A 9,586-nucleotide genomic window follows, 5' to 3' on the forward strand; every position below is an offset into this window, starting at 1 on the left:
CACTAGCTATGACTCCTTTTATCACAAGGCTTTCCTTAACTCTCATTCAACATCACTCATAGCCAGGGAAAGGCTTCAATAGCTGACACGTGGGCTGTTCTGGGACAGAGGAGAGAAAAGTGATCAACCAGGTTGTAGAATGAAAAAAGGTTTTGAGTATTGTATGTAATACTGATTTTAATACTTGGTCTTCAACAATAGCTCTTTTTCCAGAAACCATTTATGCACTTCCCTGGTGGCTCAGATGGTAAGGAACCCACCTGCAATGCAGGAGATGCAGGTTTGATCCCTGGGTTGGGAGGATCCCCTGGAGAAGAGAATGGCCACCCACTCCAGTATTCTTGCCTGGAGAATCCCCATGGTTGGAGGAGCTTGGTGGGCTACAGTCTGCAGGATCATAAAGAGTCGGACATGATTGAGCAACTGTTGGGGGCCAGCGTGAGGCACTCCGCCCGTGGCAAGGGTCATGAGGAAGGAGGCTCGACATACACAAAGGCGGGATCGAGCCCCAGGAGTCCCCCTGGAAATCCTCGAGCATCTACCCCCATAACCAGAGCCTGCCTACTTTACTACTTTGTACTCTCACCTACACCTCTGACTTTATGGGGGGCTGTCCCCCACCACCTCCTTCAGAGAAGGAGTTAACTTAGAGTTCCAGTTAACAAAAACTCCTGGGTGCGACAAGGGTGTTTTAACCTACAAACTCCTCTGAAGGTTCTCTAGCCTGCCTGACAGGCTTGTCGGGCCACATGTGATTGCTCACAGCTTCCCAACCGTGAGAGGCACGAGATGCTTTAAACCTTCTAAAAACAGGTTCCCTAGAAAAGTTAGAAAACCATTAGTATAAGTATAGTGGGCTGATTAGAAATTGTATTGGTGAAGGGTTTTTCATTTGTTGAGCCAATGTTTGTCGCTAAGTCTCCACATTCCCTGCCCTTACACACATTAATGAATATATAGAAGAAATAAGTATTAACCTTTGATATTAATCACGTTAGACCTTAGGCTAAGTAAATTCTTTCCTTAATTAAAACCCACTACACCCTCACCCTATAGGAATGTAACTTTATCTGGTACCTTCGGAAGGTGGAGTCTTTTTGAAGAATAATCACCCCTGGAGAAATAAGTGTCCTGGCTGACTGACCGCTGTCACAAGGAGAGGGTCATAAGTTGTCAGCAGGCCCCCTGGCCAGAAGATGATGTAACACCCCTAAGACCTCTGAATACATTTGTATGAAGCACCTGACTTTGATAAAAGTCAGGACTGCTGACTCCACATGACTTTTGTATAACACCTCAGTGTATAAAAACAGACCCTGGAAAATAGAGAATTGGGATCAGTTTCTCGAAATACTGGTCTCCCCATGTCGCTCTCTCTCTCAAACTCTGGCTGAGTCTCCATCTGGAGTGTGGAACCCGCCATGCTTACTAATTATGCCTGGGCTTCTAAGATCCAAACCGGGAGGCCTCAGTGTCTCCTCTCCTTTGGGAGAATGGAAGGACGCCTGTGGCCTACATAAGTGGTGCAAGCTTCTCGTCTTGAAGTTTTATTGGTCTCCCACGTAAACCAAGCTACTTAGCCTCTTTTCTCCACTGAATTTTCCTACTGAGCTATCCTCATTCTATTACTCTTTACATCTCTAATTAATATCTAATTGAGGCTATTGTATCCTTATCCTCGCCGACACCGTCCCCGCTTCGAACTCCCTGGATCAGCCGGGGCTGGACCTCGGCAAGCAACTAACACACACATATTTTAAGATGATGAATAGTTCTGATACGAGAAAATTGCCACATTGTTGCTTAGTATTTCATTTCTTTAGGGAGTAGTTTGTTATAGTAAATTTCAGTTTTTCTATTAAAGAAAAAATTGGCAAATTAAACCTGGTAAGATATAAAAAGGAATAATACATGATGACCAAGTGGGATGTATCCAAGGAGAGTAAGGTTGGCATAATATTAAAAAATCAGTCCATGTAATTCACAGAATAAAAGACAAAAGATGTCTGGTTATTTCAATATATGCAAACAAAAGCATTAAATTTTTTTTCATCATTTGCCATTTAAAAAAGTCTCAAATGGCTTTGGGTAAAGGGAACAAAGTTTTTGTTTATCTAACAGAAAAGTCATCAGTTTTCATTATTATCTATTCTGTTAATGGGTCAAATATTTTGTACTTTTCAGAATTAATGATGTTTATTTATGTATATAGTTATGAGCATTCATGCCCAAATTTTCTCCCCTGAAAATGCTTTTTTATTATCATGTATTCTTTATTACCAGTGGTGTTAAACAAGACCTCTTCCAGCAAAAATAGATTTCATTCACTATAAACTCAGAAAAATGAAATGAATGTCCATCTTATTTTATTTATTTTATTTTTTTGGCCACCCCGTGTGACTTGGGCTCTTAGTTCCCTGACCAGGGATTGAACTCCTGCTCTTGGCAGTGAAAGTGTGGAGTCCTCATCACTGGACCACCAGGGAATTCCTTGAATGTCCATTTTAAGTGAGATCCCCACTGTGCTGTGCTTAGTTGCTCAGTCTTGTCTAACTCTTTTCAGCCCCATGGCCTGTAGCTTACCAGGCTCCTCTGTCCATGGGGATTCTCCAGGCAAGAGTACTGGAGTGGGTTGCCAGGATTCACACAAAACACTGAACACTAATCTTGTAATGAGCCATTGCTTATATAAAAGTAAAATGTCTTCTTACTCTACTACTTACAATCACTCACTAAATCAGTAAATATGTATTAAATACTGTTATGTGCTAGCTGCTAAGGGTACAATGGTCTTAACCCCACTTTCTGGGAGCCTAGTCTATGGCCCAGGACACAAACACTGAATACGAAGTACTATCCTGTAAGAGAAATATGCACAAAGAAAGAGTAGTTGAAACAAGGATAAGAAACTAACTGATTCTGCTTGGAGGAACTTGGGGAATTTTTAAATTTTCACAAACAATTTAAGCAAACCAATTTACTGAGCAAAGCTTCCCTAATCTCTTAAAAGAAAAAAAAAAATTAAACCTTTAATAGCTTCTCAACGTAGCAGTATCTCTTCCCTTAGGCTACAACCACATAAAAACCCTTACGAATTTTATATACAAAAAAAAAAAAAAAAAAACAAGACTTTCATTTTGGGCAATTAAAAAATAGACTTTCAAAAAAAAAAAAAAAGACTTTCATTTCCCAATTCTTTAGGAATGGCTGAAGTTTTGATAATTGATAAAATCTATAGTTTACCCCTACATAATGGAAATTGTTTCTGTGTTTTAGATGGGTAGAACAGGGTTCTGTTTTTAAGAACGTATCTTGTTATGAACAAACTAACTGCAGTTGTGGAATAACTGTATAATGATATGGCAGGAGAGGTGGCGACACAGGATAGAGAAGCTCACTGTGTGGCCTGAAGCTGGAGAGTCCTGGATTCAAATTCTGACCCTGGGTCTTACTGCTTATGTCTTCACAGTAGTAGTGGAAAAATTTATCAGTTTATCCTACCTTCAGTTTTCTCTTCTGTAAAATGGAAGCAGTTACGATTACCTTTTAAAGTTATTATGAAGGTTAAATAAAGTAATGTAGGAACGGGACTTTCTTGGTGGTCCAATGGTTAAGACTCTGTGCTTCCAATGTAAGCGGTGCAGGTTTGATCCCGGTAGGGGGAACTAAGATCCCACATGCCTCACTGTATAACCCCCCTCAAAAAATAATAAGGTAGGAATACTTCCTGAGACAGTGCCTGGCACATACAAGTACCTCTGGGTTGGTGGCTGCTATAATCACTGCCACCATTATCAGTGCCATCATGGTGATGATGATTTTTTTGAAGGATTTATTTATTTACTCATTTTTGGTTACATAGGGTCTTCATTACTGCCCTTGGGCATTCTGTAGTTGCAGTGAACAGGGGCTATTCTTTACCTTCCGTGCTCAGGATTCTTATTGAGATGGCTTCTCTTGTTGCAGAGCACAGACTCTAGAGCTCTGGCTCAGTGGTTGTGGCACACGGGCATATGGAATCTTCCTGGACCAGGGATTGACCCAGCGTCCCCTGCATTGGCAGGCAGATTCTTAATCACTAGGCCACCAGGGAAGTCCATGTTCTTTGTTTTACTTTTGTTATTATTATAGTGTTTTGAGAACAGAAATAATTTTCTCCTGCTGCTGCTGCTAAGTCTCTTCAGTCGTGTCTGACTCTGTGCGACCCCATAGACAGCAGCCCACCAGGCTCCCCTCTCCCTGGGATTCTCCAGGGAAGAACACTGGAGTGGGTTGCCATTGCCTTCTCCGACAAACTATGAACACAATCGGACATTTCTCTGGCTTAAAAAACAAAACAAAAATCAAAGGCTAAACAGAAACCCTCTCTCTGGGTTTTTGACATTGACCATCTGTCACCCTCTAGCAGGGCTTGCTTAAGTTAAAACAGTCATAAATTAAAGACTTCAAAAGTTGTGCTCATTCAAGCTGAAAGGGAAACCAGGGCAAAGTAAACACGGATGGAACACCACTAAGCTATGAGTAGGTGAAGTGTGCGTAGGTGAAGTGTGCGATTATATGGACCTACTTGTGTGTGTTATTTGCTCAGTCATGTCTGACTCTTTGCGACCCTGTGGACTGTAGCCTGCCAGGCTTCTCTGACCATGGAATTCTCCAGGCAAGAATACTGGAGTGGGTTGCCATTTCCTCCTCCAGGGGATCTTCTGACCCAGGGATTGAACCTGGGTCTCCTGCATTGCAGGTGGGTTCTTTACCATCTGAGCCACCAGAGAAGCATACTTGTGTGGTTTCTGTAAATATGCTAATTAGAATCACTATTTCTGCTTAATTATGATAAGGAGCATTAAGGCATAATTAAACCCTCCAAAAGTGAGCTGGGATGTTTGACTCAACATTGGTGTCTATGATATGCGTGCGTGCTCAGTCTTGTCTGACTCTTTGCAACCCCATGGACTGTAGCCTGCCAGGCTCCTCCTTTCCATGGAATTTTCCAGGCAAGAATACCGCAGTGGGTTGCCATTTCCTACTCCAGGTGATCTTTCAGACCCAGGGATCGAACCCGAGTCTACTGCATCTCCTGCCTTGGCAGGCAGAGTCTGTACCACTCTGCCACTGGGGGAGCCTTGTGGCTGTTCAGGCCGCAGACTGCAGGTGGCTAAGGCCCCCTCCCTCCACTGCGCCAGTTTGCCACCCCCTCCCCCGCGTGCCCACCACACCCCTACATGAGGCAAGGTGATTGTGAAAATGAAATACTAGCTATGGGGCCTGAGAGGAGAGGAACTGGGTTTTGAGGAAATTCATTTAGGGGACATAAAGAAAGTAAGGAGTAAATAAAATCTGACAATAAAATGGATAATGAAGGACCTACTGTACAGCACAGGGAACTCTGCTTAATGTTATGTGGCAGCCTGGATGGGAGAGGGGTTTGGGGGAGAATGGACACAGGAATACATACGTCTGAGTCCCTTTGCTGTCCACCTGAAGCCATCACAACATTGTTAATCGGCTGTGCTCCAGTGTAAAATAGAAAGCTGAAAACGAAACAGAAAAGACAAGTGCAGCTGTGGAGAGAGTGTGGTAGACACAGCCCAGGTGTGATTAAAGTGGAGAAAATCACAGATTCATTAGATAGAAAGTTCTTGCATCATTTAGACAGGTTTATCTAGGAAGATTCAGGAGGAACTAGAGAAACAGGGGAGCAGGAAAAACTTAGGGGAGTGCCTTACAGAGCCAGGATGAGAAGGACAGATCACCAGCGCCCAGGGAGGACCTGAGGCCTGAACACTGGTGTGCACCCTGCCCCTCAAAGTGGGAAGAGGCGTGTGACGCTAGGGGAGGTTAAAGCTTTGTGAGATGGGGCAGTTAGACAAACAGCGTGGGTGTGAAGGACAAAGAACATTCCTTTGAATATCCCCAAACTTTTTGGCACCAGGGACCAGTTTTATGAAAGGGGATTTTCCCCATGAATTGGAGAAGTGGGGATGGTTTCAGGATGATTCAAGTGCATTACATTTATTGTGTACTTTATTTCTATTATTATTATATCAGCTCCACCTCAGATCATCAGGTATTAGATCCCAGAGGTTAGGGACCCCTCTCTCAGCTGTCTCTCCAGGGCATGGCTATCAGGTCACTGAGGCATCTTCTCTGCCTGTCATTACTTGGAGCCTTCAAATAAGAGAATTATCCCCCCAAACAGAAACATTCTCAAAGAAACAGTTTCAAATCTGTGTATATTGCTGTGAGTGGGTGATGTTTTCTACTATTATTAGGTTTGAGTTTCAAGGGTACCTGATTCCCCTTTGAATTCTACCACTGCCTCATCATAGCTGCTTCATTGAACCACCTTTTGGTGTGAATCATTGATAGAAGCTAGCCTTCCCATGTGGCTCAGTGGTAAAGAATCCACCTGCCAATACTGGAGACACGGGTTTGATCCCTGGGTCGCGAAGATTCCCCTGGGAGAGGAAATTGCAACCCATTCCAATATTCTTGCCTGGGAAAATCCTATGGACAGAGGAGCCTTGCGGGCTACAGTCTGTGGGGTCCCAAAGAGTTGGACATGACTGAGTGAATCTCTATTTGATTACTAATGTTTTATCATTTTGAAGATGATTTATTAAAATTATGTAAACATCAAGGTATGTTCATTCCCATTAGTTTTTTGTTGTAGTGGTTGTTTGTTTGTTTTGCTTTTTGGCCACACTATGTGGCATGTGGGATCTTAATTCCCTGACCAGGGATTGAACCTGTGACCCCCTGCATTTGAAGCTCAGAATCTTAACCACTGGACCATTAAAGAAATCCCATCATTAGTTATTATAATAAAATTCCAGACAGAACAAAGCCTTGAAAAAAATACAAGCACTACAGGACAGCCAGGTGCCACCTTAAACTTCAGAGATTTTCCCATGTTGAGTAAAGATGTGAAAAAAATAATTGTTTGAAATCTTAACAGCTGGCCCCATGATTCCTTTTGGGGAAGAGGAAGGAGGGAGCTGTCTCCTTGGGGGAAAGCCACTGAGGAGCAAATGCTACAGGCACCTGGACTCCAGGGGAGGGAAAACCTGCCAGGCTGGAGATTAGAGGAAGAGTTTCTTGTTTCTGCTCCTGCAAGGAGAGAGGAGTAGGGGCAGAGGGCAGAAAGGAAAGAAATAAGACCATGAAAGAAAAGCCAGCTGGATGGATGGAAGCTGAGCCCCGGCAGGGGAAAATGACATGTCAATGTTAGATGGTAACCCAGCCATTCCCAAATTTGTTCCCTATTACTGGGATATAAAGCCTGACTTCCATCTCTTTAGGAAATTGGACTCAATTTACACACGGAAGCAAGATCTCAGTAGTCTAGAAACCAAGAAAGCCCTTCAGGACTATTTACAAAAACCAAGGTGGGGAGGGTGGGACTTCCCTGGCAGTCCAGTGGTTAAGACTTCACGCTTCCAGGGGGTGAAGGTTTTATCCTTGGTAAGGGAACTAAGATCCTACACACTGAACGTGGCCAAGGGAGGGAAAAAATGCTATCCTTAAAAATAAAACCAAGAGGGGTGGGCTTTGGGCTTCCCAGGGCTGGAATTGGGACACAGCTGAACTGACATCTTGTTTTTTCTTTCCTTTTCCCTACCAAGTTAAGTATAAAAACAAATACCTTTTTGTCTCACGCTCAGCTTTTTTTTCTTGAAGGTTAGAAGTCCTCACTTTCCAGGTTTTGATTTAGCCAAGGATTTCAAAAAGCTTTCTGTTCACAGCGTTCAGCTAAATACAAGTAACAAAAGCTTGCCTGCTTACTTTAATTGCTTTAGATTAAGATCTTATCTTCCTGGTTCTCCTCCCCTTAACTCCAGCCTCTGTGGTTACTGTCTTGACCTCCTTCCAGGATAACTTGATTCTTAATGTCCCGATTGTTTTTTAATAGTCTTTAAGCTTTCTCACTTTCCCCCCCCCCCATCTGGATTAAGAGAGGAGGAGAAAGGAGTATTCTCTAAAGCAATTCATGGTTCATGTCTAAGAAAAAACAATGGTTTAAGAATTGGGAAACCCCAGGTTCTGGCCTTAGCTCTACTGTTGACTAGCAGACACTCAAGCTATTTCTAAAATAAATTAGAATTGCATATTTTTTTATTTTTTAATAATTGAGGTTTCTATTAAATATTTAATTTATTGAGTATTTATTTCACTGCACCGGGTCTTAGTTGCAGCACATAAGATCAATCTTCCTTGTCCATGTGGGATCTAGTTCCCTGACCAGGGATCGAGCCCACACCCACTGCATTGGGAGCACAGAGTCTTAGCCACTGGACCACCAGGGAAGTCCCTGAAATACCTCTTTAATGTCTCTTCCAGGCTCAAGTCTGAATCTCTGGACCCTCATAGTTTCCTACCACATTTACTCTCTGCTTTCCCCCAGTACCAAGAAAGAATCCGGTGTATTCATGAATCCCAATTCCAAATCATTAAAAACTGGTTTCTATCTCCTTTTTTTCCCTTCAAACTTTAGAAAACCTAAATAATTAAAACAGAAGAACTTATAAAACATAGTTTACACAGTGGTTTACTTGCAAGTAGTCTTTAATAGACTTCTTTCAAATTCTGACAAATACACTAGGTGTTTGGTTTGGATATGCAGAACTAAAAATATCTAAAGGAGAGATTTTTAATTACTTAGTTCCATTCATGAAATTCCTGCGAATTCTATCTGGAAGAAAAAATAAGAAAGAATATGGGGGACTTCCCTGGTGGTCCACTGGCTAAGACACTAGTCCCAATGTAGGGAGCCTGGGTTTGATCCCTGGTCAGGAAACTAGATTCCACATGCCACAGTCAAGACCTGAAGAAGCCAAATAAATAATGATAAATAAATAAAATTTAGGAGCAAAACAACAATATATATTTTTTAACAAATAGAATATGGGCTTTGCAGTCTGAGAGACCTGGCCTTTTTCTTTTTCATGGTAGCAAGCAAACAGGATTTATTTCAGAGAGAAAGTACAAAACTCTCAGCATAGACACAGAGGAGGTGAAGTGCCCCAGACCGGGGCTTTGCAGTGCAACTTTAGATAAGTTACCTAACCTCTCTGAGCCTCAACTTTTAAAGACATTTCCCTGTTTTATTCATACTTTTTAAACTTTATTTTTTAATTGGAGGAAAATCGCTTTACAATGTTGTGATGGTTTCTGCCATAAAAACATGAAATGCTTCACCAATTTGCATGTCATCCTTGAGCAGGGGCCATGCTAATCTTCTTTGTATCATTCCAATTTAAGTATATGTGCTGCCAAAGTGAGCACTGAGCCTCAATTTCTTCATCTATGAAATGGGAATGATACCTCCCTTGCAGGACTGTTGTGAGGATCACATGCCAGGTATATATTAAGTACTCAATACATGTTCATGTTCTCCTCCATTAAACACCATCTTATTTTTTACTTTGCTCACCAAGAGCACACGCTTGGGCCTGAAACAGCCTAGGTTCAATGGCCTGATCCCACAATTTTAGCAACTTGGTGATTTGGGACAAGTTGTTAACAATCTCGGAAGCACTGTTTTCTCATCTGGAAAATGGAGTTAGCACCAACAGTGCCAAACTCG

The 9,586-nt window shown here is 42.2% G+C and overlaps 1 non-coding gene across 1 annotated transcript; it reads right to left on the minus strand.

Annotated features, from left to right (window-relative positions):
• Positions 1 to 9,178: 9,178 nt before the first annotated feature.
• On the minus strand, positions 9,179 to 9,285 carry LOC147349987 (U6 spliceosomal RNA). The gene has a single exon (XR_015150768.1). It is a non-coding gene; the product is annotated as a U6 spliceosomal RNA (small nuclear RNA).
• Positions 9,286 to 9,586: the final 301 nt, after the last annotated feature.

Source organism: Bos grunniens, chromosome 21 (assembly GCF_055505025.1).
Source record: "Bos grunniens cultivar Pamir isolate PY7600 chromosome 21, Bosgru_T2T1.0, whole genome shotgun sequence".
NCBI classification, from domain to species: Eukaryota; Metazoa; Chordata; class Mammalia; order Artiodactyla; family Bovidae; genus Bos; species Bos grunniens.